Raw genomic sequence first — 18,222 nt, 5'->3', positions numbered from 1 at the left:
AATACTTACCAGATATAAGACTGAGAGATGTTTCAGAACTACTTGACTCACCTGATGAATTAACATGGACTGCTGCAAATGGAATTGAAATGCCTTACCTGGGATGGATTGAGACAACGTTCCTACTGTGAGGAAAGCTTTCCCAAGTCTCAAAAGAAATAAGGTGCTAGTTTTTATACAGGCTGTGAGTGTAGAGCCAAAACCAAGAAAGATGGTGACAGTGCCAAAACACAGGAGCATTCAGATTGAGTGTTGTGTAGTTGTCCAGCCTTTCAAAGAAGACACAAGCATGCTATTTCAGCCAGACCAGAACCCTGGGTGGCCAGACGGTCTTGAGTTGGTCTACGACAAACAATCAGAAAAGGTGTTTTACTAGTCATCCTAACTGATGTCTCTAACCCAACTGATCATGCCATTGTTTTGTTTGGGCGTACTGTAATTGGAACCGTACAAACCAGTCTGACTGTGATGCCTGCCCAAATCGTCGCAAAAGTTGCAACACCAGCAACCGTTTTACAAATGTTTAAAATCATCATAAAAGAGCAATAGAAAAACAATAGAAACATAGAGCACACACATAAAAAGCAGTTCTGAAGAGGTGGGTTTTGATCTGAGATTTGAATAAAGAAAGGTCAGTTCAGTCTCGGATGAATTTGGGGAGAGAGTTCCAGAGGGAGGGGGCCGCTATGGAGAAGACTCTGTCCCCCCATGTCCGGTGCTACTTCCTGAGTGGAAGAGACAGGAGGTTGCATGAATACTGTTGCAGTAGTCGATTCTGGAGGTTTATGAAGGCGTGGATCAAAGTTTTAATTGGAGGAGGCCAGCACACTGATGCACGCTCACCACAAACCTCTCCATCATCAAGTGCTGACCTACCAGCTGCCACAAAGAGAGACATCCACCAAGACGCATCACCTATGATCAGCTTGGTATCCCTTCATGCTACAGCATCCAGTCACCATCACAGCTGTTACCTCTCTACCCTACACCAGGACTGGCCCCATGGTTGCCACCCGTACAGCCAGACTGCCTTCAGCCACCCTGTTTGTATGTACTCTAGGAAAAGTAATCAGACAGAGGTACATTTTGGAGCTAGGACCATGGCCTTCTTGTAGACTGTTCTTTCAGATTGTTTCCCAGGACAATTTATGGACTGTTTATAATGGAAAGTCAACAAACACAAACTGTGAACATGGACTGTATTTGAGCCGTGACCCTTGACCTTTGTTCAAGCACCAGCTTGCAGATGAGAATCTTCAGCGTCAAGTTCATAAGATATAATATATATATATATATATATATATATATATATATATATATATATATATATATATATATATATATAGATTTAATGGCAGAAAATGTTTGAGTGAATGTCGTGACAAGCTTTATTTTGTAGGAGAGAGTTTGACAAGTTGGAAAAATATGCAATCAAGTTAAATATCATACTATAAGTATGTCATGAACATGTCAATGTCGACTCGCTGTGTGTGAGGTGACAGTGCTATCCACTGCAACACCACCTTTCCAATTGGTTTGTAATTCTGTTTTTCTTATCTTCCATTAAAGGCGCTGATGAGGACACACACTTTACTCATGTGAACAGCAGATGGCGACACAGACCAGCGGAGATGCAATGCTTTATTTTTTATGAGAAAATGGTCGCAAAGGCTGCATTATCCTGCTACCTCGTTCTGCCATAGTTTCAAACATTCCAGAGAGATATCTTGCAGCAGTTGGTTATTACATTAATTTGCAGTGGATATGGTTGGCTGTTAGCAAAAGCAACACAAGTTTCACATGTGTTCAAGAAAATAAGGCCACAATCTACCCTTTTAAAGAGGAAATCACTGAACATCTCCAAAAGTCAATTTATTTCCTCTTCAATCAGCAACAAGCCACTGGAAGTGATGCACAACTAAGTGTCTTGACATTAAAATGGCTGTGTCGTGTTATTTTTAGACATTGGCCTCTTGAGAAATTTACAAAGGACCAGAGCTAACCCCTAGGTGCTGCAGTGGCAGCTCTGTGCCATGCATTTTAAACAGGGGGGGAGACTGAGCAAGGAGCAGGGGAAAAGAAGTTTGTCAGAGTTCATTAAGTATCAAGGGAACATCGCTGGAACTGGCAGCGTAAGCCGCGCCAGGCCCTAGTGCCATTAATCACGACTGACAAGAAACCAGGGGCCGTGGGAGGAGGTGGAAAGGAGGGAGGGCAGCTCTGCCTGAGACTCTGGTAGTGATTATAGAACGGGGTCCAAGCAGTCCGGGCCAGGGGTGTTGAAGGTAAAACATACCACAGCCAAGGCCATACAGTTCAGGTACCTTCACAAAGATCACACTCACATCATCACAGATAGACTAAGAAGATATGGAACTCCAGACTTTGAAAGCATGACATGGTAATTGAAGAAAGAGTGGAATATTTTGGTTAGACGGGGAGGCCGGATCGCTCCCTTTGTGTATTTCACCCTCACTCCCTCATTTATATGAGCTGAGCCTCTGGCTTAATAGCATGCAGGAGCAGGAAGAGAGTGGAAGTGCTGCAGTACCAAAGTGTCGCGGATATATCTCTGTCCGCCTGACTTATTTTCTCTCCGCACCCCCAGAATGCTTGCGGTTGCTTGCCACACTGCTGCCACCCTGGATGAAAAAAAATTAAATGGGAGAGAGAAAGAAAGGGGAGAAAAGAAAGAGGAGAGCTTGTGACTCGTGAAGATGGAGGCTTCTGTTAAGTGCTGTGCTTGAAAGCCCGTCCGGCCTCATTAGCTGTCAGTTGTAACAATACTGAGCTGGCAGCGAAGACTGCTCCCAGTCTCGGTGCCATAAATCACAGGCTGACAGGGCCCTGACAGGGCTGGGAACCAACACACATGCAGGACTTGCTTGCTTTCTGTCTCTGCTGTTCCCTTTTCTTTCTCCTCTCTCCCACTTTTTCCACTGCTCGTTCTTTTTCTCCCTTTATCTCCAATTCACTCTCTCTCTCACACACACATTCTTCTTTCTTTGTCAGTACCACTCCCTTTCTCTTCCTCTCTCCCCCTCTCACACACACTTAGGGCACATTGCAGCATGTCAGCAGACAGTCCAGGAGATATGTGCTCACACACACACACACACACACACACACACTTGCCTTTTGCAGCACTTTTCTTTTGGCGCTCCATACTGTATACTGTGTGTTTGATGGGCTTGGAAAAGTGTGTATTTTGTTATTCCTCCTTATTCTTGGCTTCTCTAACGTTTAAAAATAAAAATAAAAATATATATATCTAATTGTATTTTTTAAAGTTTTGTTCTGCGACAAAATACGTGAGTAAATATCCTAAACGTGAATGTTAAAGCTTTTACGTGTCTTTAAAAGTTTCTAAATGAGAAGACAAAACATCACCACACAATGGTCCACCTTCAGCTTAGCGACCAGTGTGTCGTTTGTTTATAGCTTTATGGTAAATTCTTTATTTTTCTGATTGCCGTAGCACTATAAGGAACGAGGTACGGTGGTGTTACCAAAGCAATAAGCGACATCTTGAATTGTCCCTTTTAAGATGACAGTGTAACAATTCCCCCGCCTTAGGTGTGGGCAATACCCAGCACTTACTTTAACAAATGTAATCTTAAAACTTTGAATTGGAACAAAAACAAATTCTAATAGTAGAGATCATAAAGCTGACCCTCCACTTCAGGTCAGAAGAGGACACAGTTTACTGTCATGCAAAGTCTCCCAGAGCAGCATTAAATAGAAACGTTTGAGCATGTTTGCATGTGGAGGATGTTATGGTCTGTTTGAATCCATGAGGCCGAGCAGGAGTTTTCTGCAGCCGTCTGCCGCCGTCCATTATGGTGACGCATGATGATGTGTGTGACACAACTGGAGAGGAAGGAAGTCGAAGAAAGCAGGGTCATTAATCACTTGCCGGTGACACGTGAACACACGTACACATGGATATTTCTGCTCACGCACACACATGCAGCTATAGGCTTGGTGCTGAGCTTGCAGCTGGAGATGTATACAGACAGTAAGGGAATATATACAGTGTTTATATACACGGAGAATGAGCTCACAGCTGGACTTCACGCCTCTGATCTGGACGGACTCCCCTTCCCGGCTCCCACACTCCTTTATTCCAGAGCTGCATACTCGTAATCCAAACCCAACAAGACTCAGCTGGACCTCACAGACTCGGGGGTCAGCTCAGCTTGGATTTTGCACTTAAATGCTCTACCCTAAATAAGGTTTCATCAGTAATGTTTTTTGTTGCAGCCCAATAAATGTATTGCTCTAATCCAAAGTGGCTTCTGTATCTTTTAAAACTTCTGTCTCGGCCCTAAAAATACCTTGAAAACCTGAAATATGAAATAACTTTCTGAACGGTGCAAAAACGAGCTGGAGGGTAAATGCTAGTCAGCTAAGGTGCATTACTAATATTCACTGTCCTGGTAGCTCTTTGTTGGTCTCCATAAACTCCTGATGGAAATATCTGGGTCTGTAGCTGCTAAATGCTCGACTATGTTCACTAACAAGTCTCTGATTTTGTCTTTCTGCTGGTTGGTGCTGAGCAGTGAGTTCTTAGAGTTTTTTTTCTTCTGAAAACAGTCGCCTCCTCTGTTCAAAATAATGAGAGCGGTGATTGTGAACCAAAACCGGTTCAGTTGTGGACGGCAGTCAGGTGATAATTCTCTGTGGGTTTATGACACGTAATCCCATTACGCATTACATTTGTTCATCGTAAAGATATTGATTCTAGCAACTTTAGGGTGAGATATGCAGAAGTAAATGAAAAGTAAATGGGTCTGTTGGGCCCAACACAAAAGTTGTGGCACCAATAAGTCATGATTCAAAGGTTAGGACGCCCATTCTCATTCCTCTCTTCTTCTTTTCGCTGTATGATCTGTTACCACAACAGTTTTGAGAGTTTAGGATGTCCTGCTCTTCACGGTGCTGATGAGTCCCAGAGGAGGTCCTGGCACAAAGTTACACAACTGGCCTCTTTCTGCTACGCTACATTAATCTTCCCCTGGTTGCAACAATCTCCCTGTAACATCTTCCTCATGCCTGCTTTGCTTCATGGGGATATGTATTAGTGTGTGTGTGTGTGTGTGTGTGTGTGTGTGTGTGTGTGTGTGTGTGTGTGTGTGTGTGATTATGAGCATTCGTGTGTGGGTGGACAGGGTAATTGGTACTGTGAATGTGCTCGGGTCTGCTCAGGCCAAACGACGCTTCGCTGTATACACTTACAGTGTGGTGCTGAGCTGAGCTGTGGGGGTGTGGGAAAGCGATCAGAGCACTTCAGAGGGAGCTCAGGAAGAATGAGGAAATTGCAGACAGATAGGCCTAATGGGTGTGCTGAGGGAAGAGGTTGTAGGGCCAACAGCTGCTAGCCATCCATCTGGACCAGCCTGGAGAGCTGAACTGGACCGCTCCACAGTGACGCACTCGGCTTTCCCGGGACGAGTGCACTGGGACTGGTCATCAGACCGGGGGTCAATAAGGACTTGCAATAAATTTATTGAGTTTGTTTTAAAATCCCTTGAAGAGCTCATTTATTCAGAAGCAATAAAAGAAAAACTTCATTTATGGCTGTGGAGAATCTTGAAAACGGAAACAAATGGGTTTCATGATCACATTACAAATGTATAACGTTCCTCTTTCTGCTCAAACGGAACGATTTTCTATTTAAAGGAATAGTATGATATTTTGGGAAATGTGTTAGATTTAGATGAGGAGAAACCACTTTTATGTAACTATGGTAAATATTAATTTAAAGAGGTCGGGTCAAGGTTTAGCTATAACCATGAAGACTGGGTGCACTTAACATAGCGCTGTCTTAAAGTAAAATAAACCAACTCACTAATTAACACGGTATATCCCGTTACATAAACCAAAGTGAAGAACCTCAAGTTGTGGTTTTACTGTCTGTGGCAAACTATTTCTTGGCAGTTTACTGACATCCTGAAGTTCTGTCATAATTAGGTGAATTTTATACTCTTTGCACTAACTCAGGCGAGTTGTTTTCAGTCATTATGCTGAGCTAAGGTAACTGATTTTCATAATTTCCAGAGTGGTATCATCTTACTCTCCGCGAGAACATTTTATTCTTCATGTGTGTGCAAACCTTTTCCATCTTGAAAGGAACAGGCAGTAGTTTGATACAGAGATCGACCCGCAGATGTTTCAAGCTTATATTTAAAAACAAGCAACGTTTTCAATTCTTTATAAAGCTCCTGTTCTTTAATACAAACTGAACACATTCACTCAAACAAAGGTTCCTTCACTTTTGCCAAACATGTTTTATGCTGCGCCAATGACCTTCTCATCTTCTCAAGTGTATTTCCCAAAATGCTGAAACAAAAACACGTCATGACACCGTGCTGTTTATTAAGTTCTAACTGATCAGGCCTTGCCCTACAAAGAGGAGTTGTTAGTGGAGGTAATGGTATCTACAACACAGCCAGAAAAACATCATTTACAGTTGAGCAATGAAAGAAATATTGCTTATTCTGTTCTAATCTCATCTGTGAGGAGGGATTTTGGCAAGTGACAGATGAAAGCACAAGTACCTCTGGACAGCTGTTGGATTCATTCTGGATGTAACATCGATCCTGTTGTTGATGTTCAATCATGGAGCCATAAAATAAGAAAAAAGAGCCCAGCTAACCTTCTCTGGTTTGTGTAGTTGATTTGTCAGAGCGAGGGGCCGAAAGCTGATGAGGAGAATTTACTCAGTGCCCTCCTCTGTTGCCCGATTCCCTCCTCAGCTCCTCTGGTCATGTGGACGAAAACGCCACTGCACGTATGCATACATGCACACAGACCCTCCAGTTTCACAAGCACTCGCACGAGCAGGCGTCCATATGCATGCACACAAACCAGCATGAATGCACGCGCGCACGCACACACAAACACACACCCTCTAACCTCACTATGGTCTCACACAGCAGGCCTGCCATAAATCAATGGGCAGGATCGTGTCTGCCAGTTAGACTAAACAAGAGCATTTGTGAGGATTTGCTCTCAGCCATTAATCATCTTGACAGCTTGAAAAACACATTTCCCCTTTAATGACTGTATTTGGATAATCAGCTCTGTTTCCCTTCCCACCCTCTCCCTGGCTCGCCCTCCTTTCACCTCCCCATTTTCTCCTTTTTTAAAAAAATGTTTCCCCCCAAGCGCCATCATTAACATGAGGGTAACTCACTAGAGGAGGAGAAGCCAGAGGAGGGACTGTGGAGGTGAGGGAGGGGTCTTTCACCATCTAAAAGGGTTGTCCAAAAAAGTAAAAATAATCAAGCTGCCTGTGGAAAAAAGGTTTTTTTTTTTCACCTTCACTCAACAAACCGCAAGGCCTCTCTGCTAATATAAACGTGTGTATGTGAGAGCACACACTCACACTGACAAAGTCCTGCTGAATTAAACACAGAGAGCTTATGGAAGGACAGAGCTGCAAACATTAACCATGAACGTCCTAATGTGTGAAGCTTGTCAGGATCTTAAAAACATAAACCCGCCCTGCGATGTGAAAATGTGATACAAGATGTGTGTTGTGAGGGTTGTAGTTTATTTGACCGTAACATGTTGCAATCGTCAGACCCACCTTTATATGAAAATATCCCCCAAAAGAAATGACTGAGTTTACTTAAAATGTTCTAAATTATAATTTGAAAGTTTGACATGTTGTTTCAGGTGAACTCCATGTAAAAAGGGTGGAAGGAAATGTTCAAAACCTTACTGCATGTTTAACATGGTGGGTTAAATGGTTTCTATTCGTCTGCACTGCAGGACAGAAACTCAGAGCATCTTATTACGTTCACTGAAGGAATCAGGCCACCGTATCACGCTGGACCAACAGTGTCCCTGTCAGTGCAAGCACCTTAGGGAGACAAGTGGAGTGAAGCTGAAAGAGAGTGAAAGAAAATCTCTTCAGTTTAAACAGCCTTTTCTTTGAGTTTAGCCAACGGAAACGACTGGAAATCTGTTACGATATTTAACGTTTGCCATTTATTTAAAACTGCAATTACGGATTTTCTGCTTGTCTGCTGTGGACGAAAATAATACAATGAAGAGTGAACCAAAACAGTACACGTTGACTGTGAGCTGAAAGATGTAAAATCACTCCACAAAGGAACTGAATAAGTCATTAATACAGGTAATAGAAACTTTAAGATACTGCCCAGTCAGCGTTGTCTCCCTTCAATGTGATGATGTAAAGCCGATGGACTTGCAGTGTATTGATCAATATATCGATTTAAAACTGTAAAATCTTTGGGAAAGTGGCGTTGTTTAACATCGCTAAAGTTAAGGTTGGTAATGTTGAGAAATGAGCAAGAGTATGCTAGATTTTTTTAATTATCCAACCAAAAAACTCAACCCAGAGTTCCAACGCTTTTCCAAGAAAAGAACCGAACAGCACTAGCTCCAAAAGTTGCAAAATCTAGCAAGAAAGACGACAAGTCAGCAACACTACAGCCCGTCTATTCAGGCCTCCCTCCAAAGCCACTCCGCGAAAATATCATTATGAACATAAACAACAAACATATCTATCTGTTTGTAGAAATGGCCTGACACACCCTAAAAAATGTGACCAATGGTAACTTAATAAAATTATGGCAACAAAGTGACAATTAATGTAATTAATAAAAAGTATTAAATGGATTAATTAAATATAAACAAAAAAATATGTAAATTATAATAAAGGCAACAGTTAAAATGTGTTGGATTGAGTAATAGATCGCCAAATTATGAGTTATGTAGACTAAAATATTTAGTAAATACAAATCAATTTCACAAGGAAAATGATTTATGTTTACTTAAAATATCATCAAAAGTAATTTACATGTATTGAATATTTCAGTGAAATTGATTTACATTTACTGAATATTTGGATAAAAGTAATTTACATGTATTGAATATGTGGGTGAAATTGTTTTACATTTACTGAATATTTGGGTGAAATGTATTTACATTTACTGAATATTTGGGTGAAATTGATCTACATTTACTGAATGACATTACATAACTGATATTAAATCTATTCAATAATATTACTTTATTATTACTATAATATTACGTCACTACTATGCCATCTTCGTGCCACAGTAAACTTAACTTAAGCCAACAGATACATACAAAGTACAGCAGGTAAACATTTATTTGTGCAAATTTGTTACATTTATATAAAATTCTTCATGTGCAAACTTCTCTATAAAAACACACAATATGCAATTCCGGCTTACAGTTAAAACACTACATGAACAGCTGCTTGTGCATCAAATAACATGGCACAACTACACTTCTCACTGGGATCCTTAAAAAAATAATAAACTTAAGCATTGAACGAGTTGAACTTAATCACAGGTGAGTTTTGAACAGTGACATATAAATTGTTCAACAAGGGTCCATTCTATTAGGTTAACAGTTTGTTCTTGAGGCTGTTTACTTTCGGGGACAGCTTTGAACAGTCCAGCTCCAGTAGGAGTTTCTGAAAGACCTCGAAAGTATATCGGAGCTCGTTGGGATAGGCAAGGTTGACTGCATACGCCAACCCAACCAGCATGCAGCGAGCCCTCAGAATGTTATCCAGAGCAGTCACAACTTTTAGTCCCTCTAAAACGATACCGACATCATCAGAACCCTCCACCGTATAGATTTTTATCTTTTGTGTGGCAAGGTCCTGCGCCACACTGCATCCTGAAATAGCAAGAAGATTGTGTATTACGGACTGTACAGCCAAAAGATAAGGTCCTAATTGAACATCTACCAAATTGCTTCCAACCCCTTAGAAACAAGAACACCTGTAGCTGTCATAACTGTTGCACATAATGCACACCATTTACATAAGTGTTTGAGATGTTTTGCAAAAGTGTTTCGTTAAAAAGTGTATAATCATTTCACCAACAAATGAAAACATTTCAATGACCAAAGATCTTTCTGATCTTTCTCATCTGATGAGTCACATTTGTAAATATCTGTACTTTTTTTTCTTTTTTTAAATCGAGCACGTGTATTGATAAATATCGTATTTTGAACTAACAGGCTGGTCATATGAATGAATTGGAATTATTTTCAATGAAACTGTAAAAACCCAGTAGCTTCTGCCACAAATTACGGGGATAAAAAAAAAGGTATGATTGTATTTTGTGATTTGACCATCCCAATACATAAAAGGTAGAAGAAATGAAAAATAATCACTTTCTTTATATTTCAACATGTACTTCAACTTACATCATATTCTTTTAAGAGTTGATCCGTGGATTCCCCAGGGTACACCATCAAACACCGAATGACGGTATCTCTGGTTGCGTGGATGCTCGGGTTGCTTGGATCCTAAAATGACAAAAATAAACATGAGTAACGATCACCCACTGATCTTAACTAGTTAACTTGTATTACTGTTAAAACAACTAACTTGATGTTGGGCTGTCTCAGGGTCCAGCCCAATGAAACACTTACTGTCATTATTACACAGAACCCAGGAAGTCAATCACATAAATTCCCACAAAACCACAACATTTTACAACTTGCTTTTTGTATGATCAAGACATACCATGTTAGTCAGTGAGCTCTCTGTGTAATGTAATACAATTCACGTAAATAGTCTCAAGGGTGTGGAAAATTATGACAAACCATGTGTCATCATAACTTAGTTGTATGTGTATGATACATTCGTTTGTGATACATTTATAGAACATACACTGTGTGTGGAATTTGGTATCACAGCATATTGTGTATTGAATTACGATACATACCTTTTGATGAATTTCAGTTAAAAATTGTTGATGCACCCGGGGAAAAAATACCTATTAGATTCATACAAGCACACACAACACATGAAACATTAACACTACACAAATATTAAAAGTTTACATGTGCCTGTCCACATACAGTATGATTAACATCTGAGGATTACAGACTTACCAACATTGGCACTCAGGTACCAGACAACATTTTAAGAGTTATATTGTGAGAATAAGCAGATGAAGTATAACAACTATAGCATTGTAACATAAGATTTACATGCGTATCACTGTAGTTGCAAACAGCATGCTGTAAATTACTGACCTCAAAACAGCATTCACATAGGCAGTTCGGTGTAACATCCACTATCAGCACGAGCAGAGACCACTCATTGAAACTTCACTACACATGGCAATCTGAATCTCCTGCTGCGGCCTCTCAGTACCATGAAGGAGACGTGACTGCTAACGACGGTGAACTTGGGATAGTCAGAGCGTGCAGAAAACACAGTAACAGCCTGGAGCTGAATATCACGTCAGGTTAAAAAAAGAAGAAGGGAAATAGCAGTCTTTGTTCATTTATTTCACTAACTATTCTCCAAAAATGTACCTTACCATTAAAGCTGCATGGTCTAACCCGACTGCTTTTAACAGTTATGTTAACATTACTTGACAAAACAAAATGCAGTGATATTAATATAATTTGTGTGCCTCATTACTAACCTTTGTGAGCAATGTCTGTTCCTACAATTGCATTAACCTTAATGCGCTCTCTTCGCTAGCTAGCTAGGTTAGCTTGTTGCAGCGGTGGAAACCACCAAACTCGGTCTGAGCTGGTATCTCAAAAAAGCATAATAGGATAATGAGGAAAGTCATTAAATTGTGGCATTGAATTGACAACTTGTTCAGTCCTTTAGCGGCGTAGAGACAACGTAGACCAACTTTTTTTTAAATCACTAACATAAGCTTATGACTTAAATAAAGTTACAGCACAGTAAAGTTGACATGTTTGTTAACTTCTCAGTAGCGCAAAACACTGTTCAACTGCTGCAACAACTTGGTTATAACTTCTTCGTTAACTAACTATAATTAGGTCTTACCTTTGGGAAAACAGCAGCCCTTCAACACGTGGCAGAAGATGTGCATGTGGCGCAGAATGCGTTAGGCGGAAGTGGAAGTTGATTAAAAACAAGGACCTCCAAATGCGTAAAATTCATCAATTTCCTGCATCTTTGACTTTACTGATGAAATATAATTAAAGTTTACTCAGTGATTCACAGCTAATTTAATTCATTCACAATTAAGTAAAAAGTCATTAATAATTAAACAACATTTCTTAAACTCAGCTCAATGTAATTAAAAACGATACATAGTCATTTTTATTATGTAAAAGTTACTATTATTTATTTAGGAGATATTAATTCATTAAAATCCCAGTTTTTACAGTGCAGCTAAAATAGTCTCAAACCATGGCGGGAACACTCCAGAAATGTAAGTGTTGTAATTGTAAGTTGTATCAGTTGTTTTAAGATCAGACTTAAGTATTACATCCAAATGTAAGTATAAAAGTAAAAGTAAGTATACAAGCTGTACACTGTTATGCTCATGTGACCGAGATCTTAAAATACAGGCGTGAACAACACAATGGACAGCTGATGCAAATGTGACACACGTCATATCTAAAGTGGCGGCTCTGCGGCGAGGATGTTTCATTTTGTGAAATGCCTGTTGCCTCGACTCCTCTCTCCTCGCGTCTCTTCCTCGCCTCATCCACTCACATCTCCCGTGGGCGGGACTATGACGAGAGGAGAGGAGGCCAGGGGAGGAGGCCAGGAAAGGAATCGAGGATGCACAAACTGAAAGGCCCCTGGTATTGCACTGACATGAAAGACTTAATGGTGCTAAGTCATCTTTTACAGTAGTGGCCTTTCTGACTATGACCAGACAGATCAGTGTCTGCTGTAAAAAGCTGCAGTTGCACTTTTAATGGCGTGTTTTAGGAATCCATAAACTATAAGTGTAGTTTTTTTTTCCAAACTAGGAAGATGAACTAAAACAAAACTTGAGACATTCCAGTAAATAACCACTGTTCTACACATACCCAATTATTCATAGCGGTATTGTACCCTTACACAGCCTGAGAAACACAGCTGATGTGTGCTATTGAGTGAAGCACATTGATGTGTAATACAGCAAGTATGTGTATGGGCTGGGCTCCTACGATGTGTTGACATGTGTATGATGTATGTTTGAACAGTTGTGAGACAAGTCTACGTCTGAATACCACACAGATGAGTGATGGTGCCTACAGACACTCTGAAGTCTCTCAGTTACCAAACATCTCATGTGTGTAAAGTTAAGAGACTCTCATCTGGGATTTTTTCAAAACTTGGCTATAAACTTAAAGGCACACTCGCATAGTTTTGTGCAATTTATCTTTAGGTTATCCCAATTCAGTTAATCACCAATTTGTCCTTGTTTCTGTTTTTGCAATTCATCCTGTATCTCTTTCATTTTTCCAATTTTCTCTGAATTGGTTATCATCCAGCATGTGCCTATTCATTTATTTTTTGAAAGGTACAATCTGCCTTAATGGGGCTGCATTAAACCTGCAAGAAAAGTGAAGCAGTTTATGATACATAAGTGGTGATAGACTGCGTATCGTGACCTGCAGTGCAGTGGCTAAGATGAGCCTCAGTCTGGATGCCCATCTAGAGGAGACATAAGACAGGCCCATGATGCTTAAATTGAGTACATGATGACCACAGGCCGTCCCAAACAGGAAGAAAAAAACAAGTTGTCAATCAGAGCATGAATCCCAACCATCAGAGCTGCTCCTCGATCCCCGCCAAGGCACGTTCGTTGCCGAACGCTCGTGGCATCTTCGCCGGCGATCTCCCAGCGCGGCAACAAAATGGAATCCAGCTGGAGGCGCAGTCCAAGTGCTATTAGCAGTGCACCGTACTGTAATTAAAATGTTCCTTTCTCCACCGGTGGTTAGGGGTGGCGTGTCTATTAACGGTGCTCACTCACACCACTGGAACTTTGGAGAGGCCACAGCGGCTCTGGGCAGCTTTCCATGTCGAAGCCAAGTGAGGTTTGCCAAGGTCAGGGCTGGCTGCACATATAGTCACAAGCACTACTTCTCTATCTCTGAAACGGCAGCCGGGCTGACAGTTCCTCTTTGTTACCAATCAATAGATGAATCAACCCAAAAGCAGGATTATACAACCATCTCGGCTTTTAGGTAAATATTTTTGCTGCATCGCAACATGTCAAAATATTAACATTTGCAAAAAACAAGCGTTTGAAAAGTTTAGATGTGCATGTGGGCGAAGTATGAAATGCACAGGTTACTTTTATTGATTTACAGCACAAAATAAATATAAACTAGAGACCATCTTATGATGGGATCACACCCTGCAGCGACACCGAATTGGACCAGAGGCAAAAGGGTGTGTATGTTTGTGTGTGTGTGTGTGTGTGTGTGTGTGTGTGCGGGGGTTCCCTTGGTCGGACCGCACCAATCTTCGAACTCAGCCTTCATTTTAATGTCAACAACACACCTTGAAACTCCAAGGTTTGTGACTGCATTATACAAAGTTCTGAAGTTATGGCAGTGACCAAATCTGTCCAAGATAAACACATCAAACCACAGGCATCAAAGTTCCAGCTTCAGTAATATACTGTCGCTGTCTGCAGGACAACTGTCCCGGTTGTTAAATAACTCTTTTAGGATCAGTGGCAGTGAATGTCAAGAACTGCTGTTGACCTTGAAGGCCTAATTAAAAGGAGGCAGATCCCACGTAGCAACTGGTGTTGCAACACATTTCAGCCCTGAAGGTTAAAAGTAAAAAATCATAATATTAAAGCTTCACAACTATAATTACAATACAATGTTGGTATTTTAACCACAGTGTCGTCATTGATTGCCTCTTCAATAATTACAAGCACGGTTTACTTTGTCACAGAGCTGTCAATGTCCTTGATGACGGATTCTTTCTGTTACCCAGTCACCAAGCAACGCTGCTGCTTAACGCAGGTGTGGAAGTGTGGCAGCTCACCTTAAAACTGAAAGGCTGGCGTTGCAGTCATTGGATAGAATAATTGCTAAAATAATCAGAGAAATTAAGTTTTGAAGGACATGCAGTAAAAATAAAAATGACTTTCTTTGTTAATATTTACTTAAATGCCCAATGTGAACAGGCATGAGAACAGATTAACTCGTTTGGTGTGTGTAAAATGTTATATTTAGTGACACCTGAACTTAAATTTGCTGACATCAAGTTGAAGAAATAGTTCATTCAAATGTTGGACAATGCGCTTTCTTGACGAGATGAGAAGATTGATTCTACTCTAATATCCGTTCTTTTAATAAGAAACTACAGGATCCAGTTAGCTTAGCTTAGCTTATCTTAGAGTAAAGACTGGAAACGGGGAAACTGTTTGTTTTTTGTATGGATCTAACAAATAAGAGGGGCTGTTGGTTATCGTTTGGCAGACCTAAGCTAGTTGTATCGTCCTATTCCAACTCGTTATGCTAAGCTACAAGCTAACCAGCTGTTGGCTGTAGCTTCATATTTGATAGATAATTATGAGTATTCTCAGCGAACTATCCCAAAATGTTTAACTATTTATTTTAGGTGAAATAAATTGTTGTGCTTCTACAATGTAATATGTTAACCCACCGTAACACTGGAGGGGCCTCATGGTGTTCTCCGTCAGCCAGTAGACACTCACCGCTCTTGCTTTTCAAATCACAGGAGAACAACAGTGCTGAGAACAAGACACTTGATGTGGTAAGTTCAAAGGTGGTTTCTTACCCTCTTTTACTGAACAGTTATGATGCATTTAATTGGGAAATGTCATCTGGGCTAGTAATCTGAATCGACTTGTCTATCTTCCCTATACACACTGGGTATCGTCTACACTCATTTAATTCCTTCTCCGACAGAAAGTAGGAACAACAGTTTGCAAGCTTGGAGGACCAGTTCTGATTATCATGTTATTATTCCTCTAATCAAGAGAACATTATTGCAGGCTATTTGTAATTGTGGGGGGAAGTTGGTCCGAACCAGCACACAACCTTCATGACGACCTGCAAGTCTGTTATTTCACAGCGAGCATTGCACCATGGCTGACTACAGCCGTGAATGAGATGAGGAGTTGAAGCAGGCATGTAAAATAGTCAGTCACAGAGTTTATGTGGAGAAATAAAGCAGAGGTTGTGTGACAGGCCCTGATGAGGGATGTGTTCACGCCATCTGGGTTGCTTTAACACTGCGGTCACTGTTGGATGCCGAGGGCTCTGTATTGTGTCCCGATGTTAAACATAGAGGTGGTAGTCATGGAGTTGAGGTTAATGTTTTGTTCTGGAGACACAGAGAGAGAGAGGGAGAGAAAGACTTCTCTACTCTCTCTCTCTCTCTCTCTCTCTCTCTCTCTCTCTCTCTCTCTCCCCCTCTCTCTCTCTGTCCTAGCTGTCACCAGGAATGGTGAGCCGGGGTAGAGCTGGCGTCTAATTGAAGAGCAGCTCCACACCCTGTCGTCATTAATCACCGGGCCTGTCAGCCGGCTGCTCAGGACCTCACAGTGGCACTCTGCACCGTCTCTGCACTGACGCACAGAGGGGAAAATATTAGTCCCCTCCATCACCATCACCATGTCTACTGATACTACTACTCCTTGTCTGATTACCACTATCATTCACAAACTTTTGCTATTGTTACTATTGCCACCAGCCCACAACCAACATTATCCATAACTGCTTTACCTCTAACTGTTAAATTGTTAGCTTTAAAGCTGGAAGAAGGAATTTGATTTGTATATATACATGACACTATAGTAGAAAAGCAATAGTATGAGCATTGCATGCTATTTGTGGAAATATTACAGTATGCTAAAACTACGACTGCATTAATATCCCACAATGCAATGTGGTTTGGTCACATGAGTTTGGCACAGGTTACTATGGTTACGTGCCTCCAACCGGCACATTCAGACGTCAGGAAGTGGTAATTACAGTGCATTGTGTCTGTATGTGATAAGTACTACTGTTTCTTCATATATGTTGAATGATATTACTCATATAGAGTATGTAGTGCATAGTATGCAACTTTGCCTCCAGTCATAGTGGCTTTTTTATTTTAAAGTAACTTCTTTCATCACTGGAAGTTTAGGTTTAGGCAAAAAAAAAACACCGGTTTTAGAAAAAGAAGGTGGTGGATGTTAACTGACAACAACTCACATTGCTACTGAGTGACTAACGAGTCACATGACACGTGTGTGGATTATCTACAACTATAGAAAACCAAAAAAGAAGCGTAGGACGGAAAAATAGTTTTTGCTCTTGCTGACCATACATGTTGTGTTAGTTGAGAAGAACGTAACATAAAGGTCCATTGAAGCTTTTGGCAACAAAGCTGATTTGAATATTTGCCAAAATGTAAAACTCTTCCTTTGAATAATTATGAGGTGAACAATATTACTTGTGACAAGAGAAATTCCACTTTCTGCTCTTTGTTTATTTAGATGTATTTAAACAAAACCCCTGAAGTGGGGGAGGATGTACACCATGTCATTTTGTGCCGATGGAATATCTTTCTATTTGTGTGAGAAAAAGCAAAATAACTTTCGAGAAATGTTATATTTTTGCTGCGTGACATTTGCATTGTATTTTTGTAATTTTTACCCACAGTGTCAGACAGAAATGTTTTGAGATGATAATAGTAACTAATTTTAACAAATGGATGACAATTTGGGGATTTTAAGTCTCCCGAAATGTCCCTTATAATTAAAACTTATTTAAAACTGGAAAATGTTATAACGTAAGGCTCTCAGCCTCACATGTGCCACCGTTCACGGACAAAGGATTGGGGCTGCATACACATACTTGCACACACACAGCCTCACACATGGGCGACATAAATGTAGTGTGTGGGTGTTGACTCAGCTGCGTGAGCGTGTGTGTGTGTGTGTGTGTGTGTGTGTGTGTGTGTGTGTGTGTGTGTGTGTGTGTGTGTGTGTCTGTAGGGGAGGAAGATAGATGTTGGAGATTGATGAGCGCGGGGAAAGGGAGAATAGTGAGGCATTTGATGAACGAGTGTAAACTGGCAACGGTGGAATTAATTCCTCCTCCCCGACAAGATTGAAGGTTCTCCCCTCTGCGTGACCTCCAGTGTGAATCATCTTCAGATTCAAGTGAATGTAACCGGTTCTCTATCTACAGTTTGTAAGATGTATTTGTCACCCTTTGTGTAAGAGAGGTATCTGCCCTTCTCACACAGATTTCACCTGTACTTCACCAACACAACTTTAGGGGGCAACACAATCCAGTGAATCTCTAGTGGCACAACTCAAGTTAAACAGAAATATGTGCAATACAGCATTAAAAACCAGAATATCCTTGACCTATTTTATCTAAACTACTTTATAAACTCGATCATAAAAGAATAATATTAACAAAGCAAGTCTGTCCTGTTCCAGAGAA

The 18,222-nt window shown here is 40.7% G+C and overlaps 1 long non-coding RNA gene across 1 annotated transcript; it reads right to left on the bottom strand.

Moving 5' to 3' along the window:
• Positions 1-9,130: 9,130 nt before the first annotated feature.
• Positions 9,131-10,657, bottom strand: LOC117735897. The gene is made up of 3 exons (XR_004609941.1): positions 10,450-10,657; positions 10,222-10,323; positions 9,131-9,687 (listed from the first exon to the last, which is right to left on the bottom strand). It is a non-coding gene; the product is annotated as an uncharacterized LOC117735897 (long non-coding RNA).
• Positions 10,658-18,222: the final 7,565 nt, after the last annotated feature.

This window comes from Cyclopterus lumpus, chromosome 9 (assembly GCF_009769545.1).
Source record: "Cyclopterus lumpus isolate fCycLum1 chromosome 9, fCycLum1.pri, whole genome shotgun sequence".
Lineage (NCBI taxonomy): Eukaryota > Metazoa > Chordata > Actinopteri > Perciformes > Cyclopteridae > Cyclopterus > Cyclopterus lumpus.
This window is presented reverse-complemented; position numbering and strand designations above follow the sequence as displayed.